This window comes from Leptodactylus fuscus, chromosome 3 (genome assembly GCF_031893055.1).
Source record: "Leptodactylus fuscus isolate aLepFus1 chromosome 3, aLepFus1.hap2, whole genome shotgun sequence".
Lineage (NCBI taxonomy): Eukaryota > Metazoa > Chordata > Amphibia > Anura > Leptodactylidae > Leptodactylus > Leptodactylus fuscus.
This window is the reverse complement of record NC_134267.1, coordinates 121,608,167-121,630,337: the sequence shown is the minus strand read 5'-3', so window position 1 is coordinate 121,630,337 and position 22,171 is coordinate 121,608,167. Positions and strand designations below refer to the sequence as shown.

General features: G+C 41.8%; 1 protein-coding gene across 3 annotated transcripts in view; it reads left to right on the top strand.

Annotated features, from left to right (window-relative positions):
• HTR1E (5-hydroxytryptamine receptor 1E) overlaps nucleotides 1-22,171 on the top strand; it is a 106,862-nt gene that overhangs the window by 53,401 nt on the left and 31,290 nt on the right. The gene's annotated exons all lie outside the window — the stretch shown is intronic.

The following is a 22,171-nucleotide window of genomic DNA, read 5'->3' as shown; positions in this document are numbered from 1 at the left end:
TGCCGCTCAACCCGTACTCTCCGTTCACTCAATGACCTAAGACTAACATTCTCTATTATCAGAACTTCCCACGCTCGTATATAAGACTTTTCCCGAATTTCACCATTTCTGTGGAATGCTCTACCCCGGACAATCAGATTAACTCCCAATTTCTACAGCTTCAAGCGCAAACTAAAGACGCATCTTTTCAGACTGGCCTATCACAATTCCTAATGTAAACTCTTCTGTTCTATAATTAGATTCCCTAAAATGAAACCTCCACTGTTCCAGCTACCACATTACCCCACATGATATGATGCCATTTTATACTAACTTTATATGTCCAGGCACCATCTTTATGTTTCTGTAATGACAGTAACCTCTATAACTAAATTATCTGACCACTGTATAATCAATACTACCTCTGATGCCGTTCCTGCTACCTCTTGTATTACCCCCTCTACCTCATAGATTGCAAGCTCTTCCGAGCAGGGCCTTCAGTCCCATTGTGTGAAGTGGCTATTTCTTTGTAATGTATCTTTTTGTCTGTACTTGAACCCTGAAATTTTACAGTGCCTATGTTGGTGGTCTATAAATAAAATGTATTATTAGTATTATGAACAGTCTGCAGCTCAAGTCATTTTTCAAGCCATGCTCCTTTACCACAACATTATGCCCCTTTTTGGAGCCTCACGCTCAGTGTTTGCTTTTATCAAGAGTGTTCTCTGTCCCCCTAATATAAATTATGACCCTCATATATTAAATGGGTTATTCGCCTTTCTAATTCTGATGGCCTGCTGACCCCCATACAGTATATTGCCCTTTTTATAGGCTACCATGATATATTACCCCGTTACTGGCCTCCATACTGTATATAGTTTACTCTTCACTGGCTCCCACATAGGATACTGCCGTCTTATGTTTGTCCCACACCCATTGATACAGTAGGCTTCTTTCTACTGGAATATACTAACAGATAGCAGCCTATATTTCAATCAACTATCCCTACTGCATTACATGCATGGCTTCACTTTGGCTTCCAGGGAACGTGGCGTCAGCATTCGATGTAGTGTGTAATCCCCTGGAGGCCAAACAATGGTCTCCAGTGGAATGGGAATGGATGAGTAAAATACCTATTGAAATAATCCAGTAGGTAGTGACCAAACAGAAAAAAATGCCATAACTCAACCCACCGCTGTGGGTCTCCCTTGATCTATGAAGCCTCACGCAATTGTGTGGGTAGCATTATGGCTAAATCTTCCCCTTCAAACATCAGCGGGCTGCAATTCTCAATCTCCATCTGTTGTGAAAATACAAGTCCTAGAATAGCATAGAAGTTTTAGACCATCATGGCATTTTTATACATGTAAATGTATCAAATATAGATGTTTCACCATATTACATATATGTAACCATATTACACATATAACCTGGTAATAATCCCAGCGTCATTGCTAAACAAAGGCCTCTTGGAAGGTCGGGCATGAGGCTAAAGGGAGCAGCCATTATTGGGTTATTTCACTGGAATCCTGTCTTAAGACAGGCTTGCACATTCCAGTGAGCGCCCTCTATTGGTTTGCAACAATGAGGCAGCAACTGTCTTCCTAATTACATCATGGAAGGCGGATTTGCATATTCTTCCCATAGTTCCTTGCAAAGTGGAGTGCTAAAGGCTTAACAAGTCTCCACACACCTATATGGTGGTCTCTCCCTAAGGAGAGACAATATCCCCCGAACCCATATTACACTAGGCACAAAAGACTGATTTTAAGTTAGTAAGAGCTGCTAGTTTTTCTTTACTAAACTGATTATAGGTATACTTGGTTAGTGTCACCACTTTGTCCACACGGACATAGGACTAAAAAAGGTCAGTGTTTCTCTTATTTGTATAATATTAACTTGAGATTACAACCAGGGTTGGGTCTGGTCTTGTGGTCAAGAGAATAATACAAAGGCACAACAAAGGAGTAACATCTAAATCTGCCTCAAAATGTCTTGCCAAAGATGGCTCCCATTGACTTCAATGGTAGCCGCTCGCTTCTTTTTTCCGCTAGCTAGTAACGGAAAAAAGAAGCGAGATGACCCTTCTTGCTGTGGATTCCGTGGCTGACTCAGCTGTGGCACGAGGCACACTTCAATGTAGACCCATTCATTCCGGCCTACACAGGAGCAGGATGTCGCAACGGAATGTCAATGCTGCATCGGGATTCAGTCACGGCGAGCCCCGCGGAATGTTCACACGACAGAAAAGTTTTCCGTCATCTTTTCCTCCGTGCGAATATATCCTTGGGATTTACCCCTAATTTTAGCTTAAAAAAGAAATAAATAAAAATACTGCCCTAAATGGAACTGTGTTAATAAAGCTTTATATAGCTGCTGTACATTTGGTGCTTGGTGATGAAGCCAACAGTTAAAAATTCAGAAGAAAGGAGAAAGTGAGCAGATTTTACAATTCAGCCAAAAATAGCAGTAAGTGCTTTGAAGCCTTTTGTACGTATCACAAAGTGTACATGATTTGCAAATGCAATGAAGCCAACATTTGTCTTATTCTCCTCCCTGAAAGCTATATATATTATCCTATTTTTTTTTTTTATCTCTGTAAGATTTCAAAGAACAGTATTATAACCTGATTTCTAGCATCTTCCAATTTCATGTAAATAGGCTATTTTCTGTATATAATCCTGTACATTCAGGTTACCTATGTGAAAAACTGCAAAATAATATAGAGATTATTGATCCTCGGGACAGAATTTATCACTGGTCACTGTAGCTCTGTGCCTGTAGGAGGCAGTAGTATAGGAGCGGAACTTTCTCCGCAAGGCATGAATGCCAGTATGTATTTTCATCCAGTTGTAAAGGAATCTAAAGTGACAATAGGTCTAACTGCAGTGTTATGAAATGCGTAGAGTGTCGTTTAATAAAAAGTGGCAGAATGCACCTCTGAGAAAGCCAGAATGATGAAACTGATCGTGCACTTTCTGTATTATTTTTTACTGCTCTGCCCTATGTAGCCCTTTTGATTCTAAAATATAACTTTAAAGCAAAAGAAGTGAAGAATCTGTAAGATTTTTCCCTTGGTTTCACACATATTTGTATATAACTCTAAGGCCTGTGTTGAAGAAATGCAGTGTTTTTGGCAAAGTGCCAGCAAAGTGAATAAGATTTTGGTCAATCTCATCATGTCAATATTATACTTCGTTCACATCTGCATTTGGTATTCCATTCGGGGAGTCCACATGGGGACCCCCCGAACGGAATACCGAACACAATTGCAAACACTATTGACTATATTGGAGTCCGTGTGCTGGCTGCACGCTGCCCGCATGAATCATGCGGGCAGGAAAGTAGATTGTGAACTACTTTCCTGTCCGCATGATCCCTAAGGAGATCTGGCGGCAAGCACACGGACCCATTATAGTCTATGGGGTTCGTGTGCTTTCACTGGCACACCGCTTGCAGTTGCGTTCGGTATTCCGTTCAGAGGGGGTCCTCATGCAGACTCCCCTGGATGGAATACCAATGCAGATGTGAACGAGGCCTTATCTGTGAAATCACAAGCATTTTCTCTATAGGGGAAAGAAAAAACTGAGAAAAGCTGAGCAAAAACTCAATGAAATACAATGCATTTTGGGGGGGTTTTCAGAATTTTTTTCTAGCTACATTTTGCTACTTGGGAACTTAGTCGCAACTGATGTTACTGGAGATAGAAAAGGAAAGTGCATGTGAATACTAATTTCAACTATAATGACTTGGGGTAGAGAACAAGTGTATGAAGTCTGGGGAGCACTCAGGTTGAACTTCACATAAGTTATGAGTGAAGGACAATCTAATCTCAACCATACCAGAATGTATCAGCATAGAGGGATCTCTCTCTCTCAATACCAATACATATGTAAGAAAATAAAATACTATTGCTGCCACCTATTGAGGTTAGTTGAGCTTGTGGCTCAGTCAGTACCAGCTTTGCATGCTCTGTGATTTGGATTCAAATCCCTGCAGAACTAGTGAAAAAATTGTTAATTTAAAATCTTAAATTGATTGAGGATCTCTGGGCAACCCCCTCAATGTCTGGTGTGTATAGAGGTTTCCAAAACATGTTCCAAAGGGGGTTATATCTCCAAAATTCTGCACCATATGGACTATAATAGAGTGGAAAATGCTTGTGTAGTATGAATGACGAGTGCTATGGATTTCCTCTGAAATATTCTTTATGCAGCTTTCTGAATTATTATAGTTCAAATTACTGTAGATAGGACTGAAAGTGGCTATTAACATGTACCAGAATCACTAAACCACAATCCAACTAACACTGGCTAGAGTGAAGTGTAGAGTCCTACGAAAGCCCTTATCTAAACTCTTAGCCCCTGAAATGCTATCAAGGTGAGGCATAGTTCATAATAGAGTCAAGGCTCATCATCAGGTAAGTACATTATTAGGAATAGCATGACATGTATAGTATCTGGACTAAAACAATAACATAGCCAGTAGTCAGGACCAGGAGTAGTTCTACAAGTATAAATCATAGTATCCAAAGAGCAAGTCAGAAGTGTAGTGAGGAAACAAGGACAAGGTCGTGTACAGGAGTAATTAAATAAACATATAAAAAGCATAGAGCTGTGACTAAGATACCATGATCATCAGGCAATATGTGGCAAATGGTTCCACCTTAAGATAGGCCACCAGACCTTAGGTTGCTGTGTTGTAGGACCAATATGGCCACAATATGAACAAATAGTCAAAAACCGCTCCCCGAAGGATGAGAAAAAGTAGCTTACAGATACCTAGGGAGTGATTCATGCTAGGTTCCCTTCTGCACCAGACTTCTGTTCTTCTGGTCCATTGGAGGACCAGAAGAGTGCAAAACCCAACCACAAAATTAGGAAACAAATACAAAGCCCTGAGAAACCCCATTGACTACAATGCAATTTGTCGGGAGTCCATCAAATGTCTGTTATTTTTTACTTAAATCGCAGGATGAAAACATCAGACTTCTAGGACTTTCTGCCCACCGACTTCTGGGGGCGCAAATGTGAACCCAGTGTTGGCTGTCAGGAGCTTCAAGTTGAAACCTGGCTGTCTGACTAACAGAGGCCCATTCCTGACTTAGCGATGAAGTCCTTTACATCCTATTCACACTGCTTGGTGCAGAGAAGATATATAATGAAGTATACATACAGCATGGACTTTAGACAACAGCGCTTAGCAACTTCACCAGAAATTGTTATTATTTGCCAGTGCAAATGTATTACCTTTCCTTGTGCTTAGTGATGCTTCTATGGCCTGACGCATGCCTAAGAGATAAAATAGGATATCAGGGTCAAACCATGATTAACTTGCATGTTTTCAAGAATATATCTGGATCATAAAGTAACAGCTGTGCACAGTCCTGTATTTGATCATCTTTTGATATGTGTTAAGTAAAGTTTTATATTTGATGTGCAGCGACTTTGAAGAATTCTCTGCCTAAGCAAAATCAAACTTGTTGCTCACATTAACCTCAACATCTTGTTTCAAAGCTTAGACTTTTACACCTTTCTACAGTATTTTGCTGTTTAATTCATAAGGCAATGGCTTCAGACATATGCTTATCAATGAAGCTTCCACATATGAATGACTTTAATTTAGATTTCCATTGTGTCAACTTCAAAGCCACTTTCTCCCACTCCTTTCTTTTATGTGCTTCCCATCATAGACCATATTTTGGTAGACAAATAATTACATAGTAACCTGAACACACTGTACACATGTTCAGAAGCAAAGCACTTACTAAAATAGATAATATTTAGAGATGAGCGAACACTAAAATGTTCGAGGTTCGAAATTCGATTCGAACAGCCGCTCACTGTTCGAGTGTTCGAATGGGTTTCGAACCCCATTATAGTCTATGGGGAACATAAACTCGTTAAGGGGGAAACCCAAATTCGTGTCTGGAGGGTCACCAAGTCCACTATGACACCCCAGGAAATGATACCAACACCCTGGAATGACACTGGGACAGCAGGGGAAGCATGTCTGGGGGCATAAAAGTCACTTTATTTCATGGAAATCCCTGTCAGTTTGCGATTTTCGCAAGCTAACTTTTCCCCATAGAAATGCATTGGCCAGTGCTGATTGGCCAGAGTACGGAACTCGACCAATCAGCGCTGGCTCTGCTGGAGGAGGCGGAGTCTAAGATAGCTCCACACCAGTCTCCATTCAGGTCCGACCTTAGACTCCGCCTCCTCCGGCAGAGCCAGCGCTGATTGGCCGAAGGCTGGCCAATGCATTCCTATGCGAATGCAGACTTAGCAGTGCTGAGTCAGTTTTGCTCAACTACACATCTGATGCACACTCGGCACTGCTACATCAGATGTAGCAATCTGATGTAGCAGAGCCGAGGGTGCACTAGAACCCCTGTGCAAACTCAGTTCACGCTAATAGAATGCATTGGCCAGCGCTGATTGGCCAATGCATTCTATTAGCCCGATGAAGTAGAGCTGAATGTGTGTGCTAAGCACACACATTCAGCACTGCTTCATCAAGCCAATACAATGCATTAGCCAGTGCTGATTGGCCAGAGTACGGAATTCGGCCAATCAGCGCTGGCCAATGCATTCTATTAGCCCGATGAAGTAGAGCTGAATGTGTGTGCTAAGCACACACATTCAGCACTGCTTCATCAAGCCAATACAATGCATTAGCCAGTGCTGATTGGCCAGAGTACGGAATTCGGCCAATCAGCGCTGGCTCTGCTGGAGGAGGCGGAGTCTAAGGTCGCTCCACACCAGTCTCCATTCAGGTCCGACCTTAGACTCCGCCTCCTCCGGCAGAGCCAGCGCTGATTGGCCGAAGGCTGGCCAATGCATTCCTATGCGAATGCAGACTTAGCAGTGCTGAGTCAGTTTTGCTCAACTACACATCTGATGCACACTCGGCACTGCTACATCAGATGTAGCAATCTGATGTAGCAGAGCCGAGGGTGCACTAGAACCCCTGTGCAAACTCAGTTCACGCTAATAGAATGCATTGGCCAGCGCTGATTGGCCAATGCATTCTATTAGCCCGATGAAGTAGAGCTGAATGTGTGTGCTAAGCACACACATTCAGCACTGCTTCATCAAGCCAATACAATGCATTAGCCAGTGCTGATTGGCCAGAGTACGGAATTCGGCCAATCAGCGCTGGCCAATGCATTCTATTAGCCCGATGAAGTAGAGCTGAATGTGTGTGCTAAGCACACACATTCAGCTCTACTTCATCGGGCTAATAGAATGCATTGGCCAGCGCTGATTGGCCAGAGTACGGAACTCGACCAATCAGCGCTGGCTCTGCTGGAGGAGGCGGAGTCTAAGGTCGGACCTGAATGGAGACTGGTGTGGAGCGATCTTAGACTCCGCCTCCTCCAGCAGAGCCAGCGCTGATTGGCCGAATTCCGTACTCTGGCCAATCAGCACTGGCTAATGCATTGTATTGGCGTGATGAAGCAGTGCTGAATGTGTGTGCTTAGCACACACATTCAGCTCTACTTCATCGGGCTAATAGAATGCATTGGCCAGCGCTGATTGGCCGAATTCCGTACTCTGGCCAATCAGTGCTGGCCAATGCATTCTATTAGCTTGATGAAGCAGAGTGTGCACAAGGGTTCAAGCGCACCCTCGGCTCTGATGTAGGAGAGCCGAGGGTGCACTTGAACCCTTGTGCACCCTCAGCTCTGCTACATCAGAGCCGAGGGTGCGCTTGAACCCTTGTGCACACTCTGCTTCATCAAGCTAATAGAATGCATTGGCCAGCGCTGATTGGCCAATGTATTCTATTAGCCTGATGAAGTAGAGCTGAATGTGTGTGCTAAGCACACACATTCAGCTCTACTTCATCGGGCTAATAGAATGCATTGGCCAGCGCTGATTGGCCAGAGTACGGAACTCGACCAATCAGCGCTGGCTCTGCTGGAGGAGGCGGAGTCTAAGATCGCTCCACACCAGTCTCCATTCAGGTCCGACCTTAGACTCCGCCTCCTCCAGCAGAGCCAGCGCTGATTGGCCGAATTCCGTACTCTGGCCAATCAGCACTGGCTAATGCATTGTATTGGCTTGATGAAGCAGTGCTGAATGTGTGTGCTTAGCACACACATTCAGCTCTACTTCATCGGGCTAATAGAATGCATTGGCCAATCAGCGCTGGCCAATGCATTCTATTAGCGTGAACTGAGTTTGCACAGGGGTTCTAGTGCACCCTCGGCTCTGCTACATCAGATTGCTACATCTGATGTAGCAGTGCCGAGTGTGCATCAGATGTGTAGTTGAGCAAAACTGACTCAGCACTGCTAAGTATGCATTCGCATAGGAATGCATTGGCCAGCCTTCGGCCAATCAGCGCTGGCTCTGCCGGAGGAGGCGGAGTCTAAGGTCGGACCTGAATGGAGACTGGTGTGGAGCGACCTTAGACTCCGCCTCCTCCAGCAGAGCCAGCGCTGATTGGCCGAATTCCGTACTCTGGCCAATCAGCACTGGCTAATGCATTGTATTGGCTTGATGAAGCAGTGCTGAATGTGTGTGCTTAGCACACACATTCAGCTCTACTTCATCGGGCTAATAGAATGCATTGGCCAATCAGCGCTGGCCAATGCATTCTATTAGCGTGAACTGAGTTTGCACAGGGGTTCTAGTGCACCCTCGGCTCTGCTACATCAGATTGCTACATCTGATGTAGCAGTGCCGAGTGTGCATCAGATGTGTAGTTGAGCAAAACTGACTCAGCACTGCTAAGTCTCTGCATTCGCATAGGAATGCATTGGCCAGCCTTCGGCCAATCAGCGCTGGCTCTGCCGGAGGAGGCGGAGTCTAAGGTCGGACCTGAATGGAGACTGGTGTGGAGCGATCTTAGACTCCGCCTCCTCCAGCAGAGCCAGCGCTGATTGGTCGAGTTCCGTACTCTGGCCAATCAGCGCTGGCCAATGCATTCTATTAGCCCGATGAAGTAGAGCTGAATGTGTGTGCTTAGCACACACATTCAGCTCTACTTCATCAGGCTAATAGAATACATTGGCCAATCAGCGCTGGCCAATGCATTCTATTAGCTTGATGAAGCAGAGTGTGCACAAGGGTTCAAGCGCACCCTCGGCTCTGATGTAGCAGAGCTGAGGGTGCACAAGGGTTCAAGTGCACCCTCGGCTCTCCTACATCAGAGCCGAGGGTGCGCTTGAACCCTTGTGCAGCCTCGGCTCTGCTACATCAGAGCCGAGGGTGCGCTTGAACCCTTGTGCACACTCTGCTTCATCAAGCTAATAGAATGCATTGGCCAGCACTGATTGGCCAGAGTACGGAATTCGGCCAATCAGCGCTGGCCAATGCATCCCTATGGGAAAAAGTTTATCTCACAAAAATCACAATTACACACCCGATAGAGCCCCAAAAAGTTATTTTTAATAACATTCCCCCCTAAATAAAGGTTATCCCTAGCTATCCCTGCCTGTACAGCTATCCCTGTCTCATAGTCACAAAGTTCACATTCTCATATGACCCGGATTTGAAATCCACTATTCGTCTAAAATGGAGGTCACCTGATTTCGGCAGCCAATGACTTTTTCCAATTTTTTTCAATGCCCCCAGTGTCGTAGTTCCTGTCCCACCTCCCCTGCGCTGTTATTGGTGCAAAAAAGGCGCCAGGGAAGGTGGGAGGGGAATCGAATTTTGGCGCACTTTACCACGTGGTGTTCGATTCGATTCGAACATGGCGAACACCCTGATATCCGATCGAACATGTGTTCGATAGAACACTGTTCGCTCATCTCTAATAATATTATAACATGTTTTTATGAAGATATATTATTAAATATAACAGTGAATTAGTCTTAAGGTCAATGTTATAAGTTCAATATGCATTAATAATTCTATTCCTTACAGTTCTAAATCAATAGGAATAGGGATAATCAGTAATCTGTCAAATTGCTGGAATGACCTCATATGGGAACAATGTATTTTAGAACATAAATGTAAGACTGCAAATATAGTTTAAGAATAAGATCTGTCACACAGTCATCGTGTCCTACCGAGTATCTGTTTTTTTTCCGTAACATTTGACCAAGGTTTATAATTTTTTTTAAAATGAGGTTTACCAGGGAGTCTTTGATACTAACTTAATGCACAGGTTTTTTATAAGTTGAACATTGGGCTTCCTGGCTGGTTCTGGTCTCAGGTCACTGGAAAGAGCAGCCAGCTCCCTCCTGCTCTCACTTCTCTATGTTCAGTAGTATTACATATACAGTCCTATGAAAAAGTTTGGGCACCCCTATTAATCTTAATCATTTTTAGTTCTAAATATTTTGGTGTTTGCAACAGCCATTTCAGTTTGATATATCTAATAACTGATGGACACAGTAATATTTCAGGATTGAAATGAGGTTTATTGTACTAACAGAAAATGCGCAATATGCATTAAACCAAAATTTGACCGGTGCAAAAATATGGGCACCTCAACAGAAAAGTGACATTAATATTTAGTACATCCTCCTTTTGCAAAGATAACAGCCTCTAGTCGCTTCCTGTAGCTTTTAATCAGTTCCTGGATCCTGGATGAAGGTATTTTGGACCATTTCTTTCTACAAAACAATTCAAGTTCAGTTAAGTTTGATGGTCGCCGAACATGGACAGCCCGCTCTCAAATGATCTGAAAACAAAGATTGTTCAACATAGTTGTTCAGGGGAAGGATACAAAACGTTGTCTCAGAGATTTAACCTGTCAGTTTCCACTGTGAGGAACATAGTAAGGAAATGGAAGACCACAGGGACAGTTCTTGTTAAGCCCAGAAGTGGCAGGCCAAGAAAAATATCAGAAAGGCAGAGAAGAAGAATGGTGAGAACAGTCAAGGACAATCCACAGACCACCTCCAAAGAGCTGCAGCATCATCTTGCTGCAGATGGTGTCACTGTGCATCAGTCAGCAATACAGCGCACTTTGCACAAGGAGAAGCTGTATGGGAGAGTGATGAGAAAGAAGCCGTTTCTGCACGTACGCCACAAATAGAGTTGCCTGAGGTATGCAAAAGCACATTTGGAGAAGCCAACTTCATTTTGGAAACAAAGATTGAGTTGTTTGGTTATAAAAAAAGGCGTTATGCATGGCGTCCAAAAAGAAACAGCATTCCAAGAAAAACACATGCTACCCACTGTAAAATTTGGTGGAGGTTCCATCATGCTTTGGGGCTGTGTGGCCAATGCCGGCACCGGGAATCTTGTTAAAGTTGAGGGTCGCATGGATTCCAATCAGTATCAGCAGATTCTTGAGAATAATGTTCAAGAATCAGTGACAAAGTTGAAGTTACGCCGGGGATGGATATTTCAGCAAGACAATGATCCAAAACACCGCTCCAAATCGACTCAGGCATTCATGCAGAGGAACAATTACAATGTTCTGGAATGGCCATCCCAGTCCCCAGACCTGAATATCATTGAACATCTGTGGGATGATTTGAAGCGGGCTGTCCATGCTCGGCGACCATCTAACTTAACTGAACTTGAATTGTTTGTCCAAAATACCTTTATCCAGGATCCAGGAACTGATTAAAAGCTACAGGAAGTGACTAGAGGCTGTTATCTTTGCAAAAGGAGGATCTACTAAATATTAATGTCACTTTTCTGTTGAGGTGCCCATACTTTTGCACCGGTCAAATTTTGGTTTAATGCATATTGCACATTTTCTGTTAGTACAATAAACCTCATTTCAATCCTGAAATATTACTGTGTCCATCAGTTATTAGATATATCAAACTGAAATGGCTGCTGCAAACACCAAAATATTTAGAACTAAAAATGATTAAGATTAATAGGGGTGCCCAAACTTTTTCATAGGACTGTATATGGGTTGGTGCCATATACATTATATACATAGTATATATTATAGTATTCATTATACCACTGAACACAGACAGGTGGAAGGAGGGTGTCACGGGTGGTTTTGATCACATGACCTGGTATCAGAACTAACCTTGAAGACAGTGTTCAATCAATAAAAAAATCCAATCAGTAAGTAACAAAGACACAAAAAAACACTTTCAATAAAAAAAAATCCCCCTGCATATCACCATAGTTGTTTTACACATATTATCCATAATTAAAGGATTTGTCCAGGATAAAATGTAATTCCTACACTAATTTAAATACCCTCCCCTCGCCTATTTTCTAATTTACATAATTTATCGAAAATGCCAGCTGCTCCCAAAGAAACACAAAAATCACTCAAAACACTGCTAAAGGTATTTGGTGCCCTTATTAATCCATTAATAACAATATAAATTAAAAAAACAAAAAAAAAAAAAAACAAAACATTTTTTGCCCAGAAAACGGCTTTAAGGTTAAAGCCCCACGTTGTGTAAATGCAGCTTTTTTTGTTGCAGATATTGTTGCGTTTTTTTTGTGCCAAGGCTAGGAGTGGATTGAACAGAAGGTAGAAGTATAAGAACTTCCTATATGTTTCCCATTCCTTTTGTAGCCATTTTGGCTTTGGCTTAAAAAAATACAACAAAATCTGCAACAAAAAGAGCTGCATTTCCGCAATGTGGGGCCTCAGCCTAAAGGAGTTTTCCGGGCAAAAAATTTTTTTTTTAAAGGTTTGTTAGTGTGATTAATGAATTACAAGTGCACCCATATACTGTTAGCGTGTTTTGAGTGATTTCTTGGCATCTGTAGTAAGCTCTGCATTTGTTTGCATGTCTACCTTCCTACTAAGTAATTTCCTATGTACCTTCCACGCTACCTCCCTGTCACTGCAACCCCTTCTCTCACTGTGTTATGCCCTCCTCCCTGTCTCCCTAGCTAAACTACGCTATGCTATGCTGTCTACTGCTAGCCCTTCTCAAGTAACTAAATAAGCTCACCTTCCTTCCAGTCGCATCACTTACTCACCTAGCTTCCGATCTGGGAGATGGCTCCCTGTTTCTTCATCACTGTGCGCAGGCTAGAGACACTGCCCACAGACCGGAAGTACCAGCAATTGATGTTTTGAGAAATCTGCAATTACTGTACACACATCACTAGACATATGTCTTATGGCTAAATTGTCAGGCAATAATATTTATATTTAATTTTATAGTCAATGATAACAGTGATCTTAATTTACTCAACAGTCAATTTTCATCAGTGCCAGAGATGAAACAATTGAAGATGTCATGATTATAGCTACTTGGAAACATACTTTAGTGACAGCAATTATGTGAAATAGATTACCATTCATCTTGATATTTCCTGATGTTCCTCTCACTGTGCTCATCAGTGCCGAAAGTGAAATGTTCAATAAAAATTTGGAGGTTTTATATTCCAAGAAACTTCTCAATAATGAAGTCCCACCAGGCGACACTCTGTGTCTCCTCCAGGAAATTGTCAAACTAGTCATTCTTCATCATCTATTTTGGAAACAACAAAGACACCTTCTTTGATGTTGGCATTACTTATATGTAACAATGTGTCTTGAAGACATTTGACAGCTTCATGTTCTCAATCTGCTGTATGGAGTTGACAATGTTTTATGTGATGTGTTGGCAGCTGAATGTACTTTGAATCTAACAGAGCCTGATGCAACACATCTATGTTTCCTGCTTTAAATTCTTCTATGAATTTCCTGTAGTCATATTTTAATAATTTTGATTGCATGTAGGGATGCTTCAAGTCTGGTTGCAAAAGCAGAGATATGATTTAGGCTAAGACCGAGTAGAAAAAATGGAGGGTAACTACTTATATCCTGAATATCCTGAGTGCAACAGTAGTCCAAAATATGTAAAAAGAGCTGAAAACTAGGGATAAGCGAACAGGTTTGGAATAGAATATCCCTAGCACCCATACCTGCAAGAGCAGAAATTTGATATAGGTATATAATGAAGCATATCTAAAAGTCCTATTAGACTGCCTTATATTCAGAGCTATTATCATCAACTCGTGCTCCTGGGAAAGTTCATTGTCCATAATAACCCTGTCTAATACTGAAGCTGATCAGCTGTCTAGTGAGCAAATGCTCTCTACTCAGGTGATTGCATCTTTTACACATGATAAAAGATGTTGATTATCAGTTATACACCACACTCTGTACTCAGGACTGTGCCAATGGTCAATACTCAATAAATGTGTATTGAATTAATCTACTTATTTCAACAAATGTGGCCAATTATCTAATGTGTATGAAGGCCTCTCTTCTGATGGTTGATGTTGGGGAAGATAAGAAATGAGTAGACTGTTAACACCTTTCTTCTCTCCCCCAGATAAGAATACATACACAGCTCAGCTGAATAGACTGCTCATGTGTATGGGTGGAATGGGAGGACAGAGAAGGTGGTACGCAAGTCTTATGGGTTTTTCCAGTGCAAAGAAACTTGGAATATGTACTAACATGGTAGTAGTAGTGCCTCAGACAGAAGTGTCAATTTTAAATAATCTCAGCGTGCAGCAGGGGTTTCAAAGGAGGAGCCATGTAATTGACTGAGTGGTTTGCAACCAGCATTTGGGGACAGTGGCAATATGGCCCTTATTTGGCTATGGCTGATGTACCACTTATCTGGTTGGCACTCACAGAGATACCACCAGCTTCCAGGAGGTTCCCACTGGCAGAAGAAGGATCTCGTACTTTAGAAACTAAGGTCTTTTCTGCAAACTTGTTTACTTTGTCATTATTCTTAATACAGCGAACAAGATGACAAAAGAAGTAGACTAGTAGGACATTGTAACAGTGGAACCAGCAAATACATCTCTAGGCCTTAGCAGCAGCAATGCCTGCCTACAGGAAAGCCAAGCGTAAGGTGTTGGTGATGCCCCAGTTCCAAGAACTGGTTGACTTTCTTGGTACAGAGATTCCTTTTCCCTCAAGCTATACAGTCTTCTCATGCTGGTTGCACCTTAAGCTGACCTTCTAGCAGCAAGCTACTACCTTGCAAACAGGCTCTCTGACTACTCTCCCAAGAATGGAACCTTAAATAATGGGCCTTCTTCTTCCCTGGGTGATCTGGGCAAAATCTCATGGTAATGGGTTGGAACAGTAACACTCAACTTCTCTTGCCATACAACTCTTAGGTGCAACACAGTTCCATCTATGAAGAACCAATGCACAATCCAGCTTCTAGAGATTTCCAGAGCACTGACTTTGTGATTACCTGCACCACTGCATCAATGCAATGCACAATACACCCTTTGTAACCATGAACGTTAAACACATTTGTCATTGTGGCAGACTACACAAAGGCGGTGTCACTACTATAGGCAGCGTGTAATAAAACAATTTGGAATTAACATGTCATGTCTACCATGTGGTGAAAATGGAAACCCATAAGAAAAGGGCAAAACTGTATTTTTTTTTCCAGTACCACACTATTGTGATTTATTTTTCCAGTTTCACAGTACATTGTGCAAAATATTACCTGGTGCCATTTTGAAGCATAATATGTCTTGCAAAAAAAAAAATAAAATAAAATAACCATAAAATATATGCCAGGAAAAATAAAAGCGTTATAGCTTTTAGACAATGGGAAGAATCAAAATGAAACAGAGAACCACTGAGTTCTTAAGGGTTAAATAAAATAGATAATATATAACATAAACACGAAAAAAAGAAGTGGGTAGCAATAATAGGGAGAATGGTAACTAAGACCAGAAGTCTGCTTGAACAATCACTCAGTTCTAATATCCAAATATTGATTCATAGTCAGCCAGCACTTGATGTTATTTAACAAGCCACAAGTGATAGTTGTCTATTACACTTTACTAATATTATCCTGGAACCAAGTCATTTCCACAACTGACTTGGCAGTAAATATTTACATGAATATAATAGGTGTCTCCAAGCAGCCGCTTATTAAATGAAGTGGAAAATCTTTAACACAACAGAATTACTGTTTTTCCACATTAAAGGATACCCAGTACCCAGCACCAAAATACAATTTGATGTAGCACAGCAGTCACAAAGCACAAACAATTTGGAGCGGTTGTCAAAAGTAGGCGGTGGTTACATTAATATGACAGGACTGTGCAGAAGAATATATACATTGTAGGCAAAATGTATAAACGTGATAATACCTTTGACTGCTCTGGTGTAAATATTAGACTGATCTGAAGAAGCATTGCAATGCAGCTCATATAAATTATTATTATTGTTTATTTATATAGCACCATTAATTCCATGGTGCTTTACATTTGGAGGTTACATACAGTACACAAAATATACAGGTAGATATAATACTAACAATTTTGAGACAAGGTATATAGTCACATACAAAAATTCTTTAAAAAAACAATCAAAAACCTACTATGTTAGTGAGACAGATATGCAGGAAAGAAAATATAACTTTTATTAACACCGTTTATTAAACAATTTATTACACATATTTAGAAAGTCCTTGGTGCCCCCTTACTTGCTTGGAGCACGTACACTGATATCTGAGATTCCCCTGGATGATTTATTAAAAATTGTGATTTATACGCTGAAACTGTGGTGCAAGGTAGGTTAGTAGGCAAAGTGAATAGCCCACCGTGCACATAGAAACCAATATCACACTAGTAATATTAACAAACACATAAAAATGTATCTAAATGGGCAAGAAGCAACTGCATTAATACAAAGTCAAAAGATAAAGTTCCAGAAATAGGAAATGTTACCCATAATGCTTCAAGGGTTCTAATGCAATTTTCATGGCTATAACTAGGTTCAACAGGGAACCTATTCAACAGTGGTGCCCGACTGCAACCATAAATAGAGGCATATATGCCAATAACACCTAGCTATATACTGTACACAGTCCAGTCACATTAATGTGACCACCTGTCAAAATCCAGAATAACCATCTTTCGCAGAGCGGACCACTGCGTGAAGTGCAGGAATAGAGGGGGTGTTGTGATGATGAGCCATGCCAACTCCAGCGCCATGGTCAGCTGTGCTAGGTTACGTGGTTGAGCATCCATGGTGCGACCAACCTGATCGAGGTGGTCCCACAGATTCTTGATTGGGTTCAAGTCCAGGGAATTCTCTGGCCAAGGGAGTACGATAAACTCATCCTGGTGCTCCTTGAACCACGCATGTACACTGTGAGCTTTATGACACGTCGCATTGTCCTGCTGGCAGATGCCATCATCCTGAAGAAAAACATTTTGCATGTAGGGGTTAACATGGTCGGCAAGGATAGATGTATGCTTGTGTTGATCCATCGTGTCTCCCACAATAATGAGTGCACCCAGATGGCTGATGACACGTGCCTTCTGCGATTGGTTATTTAACGTTGATGTCAAAAGTAGGCGGTGGTTACATTAATATGACAGGACTGTGCAGAAGAATATATACATTGTAGGCAAAATGTATAAACGTGATAATACCTTTGACTGCTCTGGTGTAAATATTAGACTGATCTGAAGAAGCATTGCAATGCAGCTCATATAAATTATTATTATTGTTTATTTATATAGCACCATTAATTCCATGGTGCTTTACATTTGGAGGTTACATACAGTACACAAAATATACAGGTAGATATAATACTAACAATGACCGACTGGCACAGTGGGGTAAAGGGCCCTGCCCGCAAGGGCTTACAATCTACCGTATTTTCCGGACTATAAGGCGCACATAAAAACCTACGATTTCCTCAGAAATCGTAAGTGCGGCTTATAGTCCGGTGCGGCTTATATATGGATGGAAGCGGCGGCAAAGTCTGCGTGCCGCTTCCATACATACATAAAAGGCACCGTAAGGGTGCATTCACACTACAGAACGCCGGCGTGTAATCACAGCCGTACACGCCGGCGTTACAGCAGGGCTGCTGGACACTTCCTATTCATTTCTATGGGAGCCGGCATGCGAGCTCTCCCCATAGAAATGAATGGACAGACACTTCCCATTCATTTCTATGGGAGCCGGCATGCGAGCGCTCCCCATAGAAATGAATGGAAAAAAGCAGTCCATTCATTTCTATGGGGAGCGCTCGCATTCCGGCTCCTATAGAAATGAATGGGAAGTGTCCGGCAGCCCTGCTGTCACGCCGGCCTGAAACAGAACGTGAAACTTACCCAGCGGTGCAGGGCGGGCGGGCGGGTATTCAGGCCTCCTCTTCCTCCGATGTTCCGTCCTTCTCCTCCGGTGCTCGCTGATAATGGCCGGGGCGCATGCGCAATATCATAATGCTTCTACTACGGCTACGCATGCGCCCAGGCCATTATCAGTTAGCGAGCGGCGGAGGAGGAGGACGGAACATCGGAGGAAGAGGAGGCCTGAATGCCCGCCCACCCTGCACCGCTCGGTAAGTTTCACATTCTGTTTCAGGCTTTTATTTTAAAACGGGGGGGGGGGGGGGGGGGTAGTTTAATCTAACTTTTACGGTTGGGCTCTATCAGCATGATTTTGCTGATAGAGCCCCTCCTTGCCTGCCGAGCACTTCCAATAGAAGCGGCTGGCACGCGGGGGGTTAAGCGGCCGCTGGCAAAGTCTGCCTGCCGCCGCTTTCAATAACATATAATGCGCACCGGACTGCGGCTTATAGTCCGGTGCGCCTTATATATGAACCGAGACGGACTATAAGGCGCTCATGGGCAATGCGGCTTATAGTCCAGTGCGCCTTATAGTCCGTAAAATACGGTATATAAATTTTTCTGTCCATCCACTTCAATGAAAGTGTGGGACACAGGGAACCTCACCGACTTCCTACCAATACCACACATCATTAATTTGTATGAGAGCGCTTACTACCTTCTGAAGGTAGATGAAAGAAGCACTGGCATAACAGCCACTTCCAGACAGTCTGTCAGTGAATTATTACTTTATTGATTTTGAAACAAACATGTAAGTTCAGCCAAGAATAAATATGTGAACACTGGCACATTTCTAATGCTCTTTAGCAGCTATTGATAACACATATAGTTGTATAAGTGCAGTCGTTTCCATTCCATACATTATGCAAATAGAACTTTTGTGCTTCATCTTATCTTATGCCTCTATATAAAATACAGTGTATTTCTCATACTTACTGTGGCTTGCAAAAATATTCATACTTAAATGTATTTTATTGAGATTTTAAATGATAGACCAACACAAAGTAGCACATAGTAGTGAAGTGGTACGAAAATGATTCATGGTTTGCAAAATTTTAATTAAAAAAATTCAGAAAGGTATAATGTACAAAAGTATTCAGCCCCCTGTACTATGATAACCCCAAAATAAAATCCAGTGCAATCAATAGCTTTCAGAAGTCACTTATTTATTGAATAGAGTCAATCTGTGTGTAATTTAGTCTCAGTATAAATACACCTGTTCTGTGAAGGCTTCAGTAGTTTGTGAGAGAACACTAATGAACAAACAGCATCATCAAGACCAAGGAACTCACCAGACAGGTCAGAGATTAAGTTGTGGAGAATTTTAAAGCAGGATTAGATGATAAAAACATATCCTAAGCTTTGAACATTCCAGGGAGAACTTTTAAATTCTTCACCCAAAAAGTAGAAAAAGTATTCTACAACTATAAACCTACTAAGACATGGCTGACCACCTAAACAGACAGATCAATCGAGGAGAGTGCTGGTCATAGAAGCAGCCAAGAGGCCCAGGGTCACTCTAGAGGAGCTGCAGGTGGAAAAATCTGTGCATAGGATAACCATAAGTCATGCACTCCACAAATCTGCACTTTATGGAAGAGTGGCAAGAAGAAAACCATTGTTGGTGGAAAAGTAACACTGCTCATCATCCTGAACACACCATCCTCACAGTGAAACATGGCGGTGACAGCATCATGCTGCGGGGAGGCTTCTTCAGCAGGGACAGGGAAGCTGGTCAGAGGTGATGGGGAGATGGAGCTAAAAACAGGGCAATCCTGTAAGAAAAATTGTTGGAGGTTGCAAAACACTTGAGATTGGGAAGAAGATTCACATTCCAGCAAGACAATGACCCTAAACATACAGCCAGCACTACAGTGGAATAATATTCATGTCTTAGAATGGCCCAGTCAAAGTCCAGACCTAAATCCCATTGAGCATCTGTGGAAAGACATGAAAATTGCTGTTCACAGACGCTCTCCATCCAATCTGGCTAAGCTCATCTCTAGATGAACAAAGCTGGCACAAACATACCCCAAAAGACTTGCAGCTGGAATTACAGTGAAAGGTGGCTCTACAAAGTATAGATATACTGGGGCTGAATGCTTTTGTACAGTACACTTGTCAGATTTTTATTTGATTAAAATTATGAAAACCATGTATCATTTTCCTTCAACTTCACAATTATCTGCTACTTTAAGTTGGTCTATCACTTAAAATGTCAATAAAATACATTTACGTTTATGGTTGTAAGGTGACAAAATGTAAAAAAGTTCAAGGGGTATGAATACTTTTACAAGCCATTCTAACTGTATATCATAAAAAAAAAATATATAATAAAAATAAAAATTCACACATTTGGCACTCTTTGCACAATGCAGATGTGTTTTCCTATGTAAACCTTGCAAATGAATACTGTTCAGGCTGGTACAATATTCTTTCCTTTGCATAGAACTGATGTGACTTACAAAAAAGCTGCAGTTTGTCTCATCTATACAAAGGCCATTCCCCCAGAGGCTTTGTGGCTTGTTAATATACATTTTGGAAAATTACAGTCTCCCTTTTTAAAAATTAGCTTGTAACCGTGGTTTCCTCCTTGGCTTCTTCCATTATGTCTGTGGAGTTCACCTCTAATCCAGCAGCTGGAGAGGGCAACGGGGAACCAAATCAGGAGACGAAGACGGGTCCGGAAAACAAGGCTAATAGTCAAATCGAAACAGGAACGCCAGAACCCAATTATAAGACAAGGAATAGATGTGAAACGTAAGCCAAAGGTCAGAATAGATGTGGTCAAAGCAAGGTCAGCAAACTAACTGGAGTACAACGGGGATTACCTGCAATCCTAGTGCAGAAAGGAAGGGTTTATAAAGCCCTGCTCAGACCCTGAAGGTCTAGGACAGGAAGCTTCCCTATATTCTCATGGCAACCTTAAAGAAGCAACAAAACTTCCTAACAGGAATCGTCCCTATGATGATATGGCAACCTTAAACAGCAACATTCCTGACATATAATACTGTATATGGCTGAACTAAAAATCTGTCGCACAATACGTGATCTGGATAAGGGCGGCTTCCTCACATAGTTGAAGATCATTTACTGAATACTTCTCTATAGTTATAGTGTATATTTATATTTTACAGATACTCTGCCACCTCTTCAAGCATATTCAGCTGCCATCACTGCGTTATTTGCATTTTTTTTTTTAATGTAGATTGTGAGCCCCATACAGGGATCACAATGTACATTTTTTTCCCTATCAGTATGTCTTTGTTGAATGGGAGGAAATCCACACAAACACAGGGAGAACATACAAACTCCTTGCAGATGTTGTTCCTGGCGGAATTCAAACCCAGGAATCTAGTGCTGCAAGGCTGCTGTATTAACCACTGAGCCACCATGTTGCCCCTTGCATATGCATATTTTTGTTATGCATATCCTTTAGTAGATTTGGAGGAGAGTAACTGTGAAGCCTTATTCTAATAAGTTGGTGCACTGGAGGAGGGTCTTTAGCCCTGTGAGCACTGCTCTTGCTGATCCAGCAGAATGGGTGATATTATAGCAGTGGAAGGATCAACTCTCACTGCACAAGTACAGACATAGAATGGTAGGGGTCTGAGTGACAAGAGTAGTGCTCCATGGAGCTGAACTCCTGTCGCCATTGTACTAACTGCCTTAGTTGCATAAGACTTCAATGTTGGCTTTTTTCCAAATCTACATTATCATTGTAATGTGCTCTGTAATGTTTTGATAGCAAATGAATATGCTTGGGATTCTGGCTAATCCCTTGCACACATTGCAGAAGAAAATCTGCATTGGAAAAGCTGTGTTTTGAAAAACGATCGTGTATATGATAAATCAAAGCATGTTAAGTAAACCTGCAAATTTTTCTGTATAGGTATAATAGGGGAAGAAAGTCTGCAGAGGAAAACTATGCAAAAACACTGCAGAAAAAAAAAAAGCAATTTGTTTCCGCCACGTTTTTTGCTGCATTTTGCTACATGAGGCCTTAACCTTATAGAGTTTTGCTTATGATTGTTCATGCATTTTAACCTTTGAAAACTGATGACTCATTTTTATTCTCTGGAAAATGTACAGTAAAGTTTTCTACAAGGTAAATAGCAAGTGTTATCAGGTGCCTATAGTAGATAATATCTTTTCTCTACACAGTT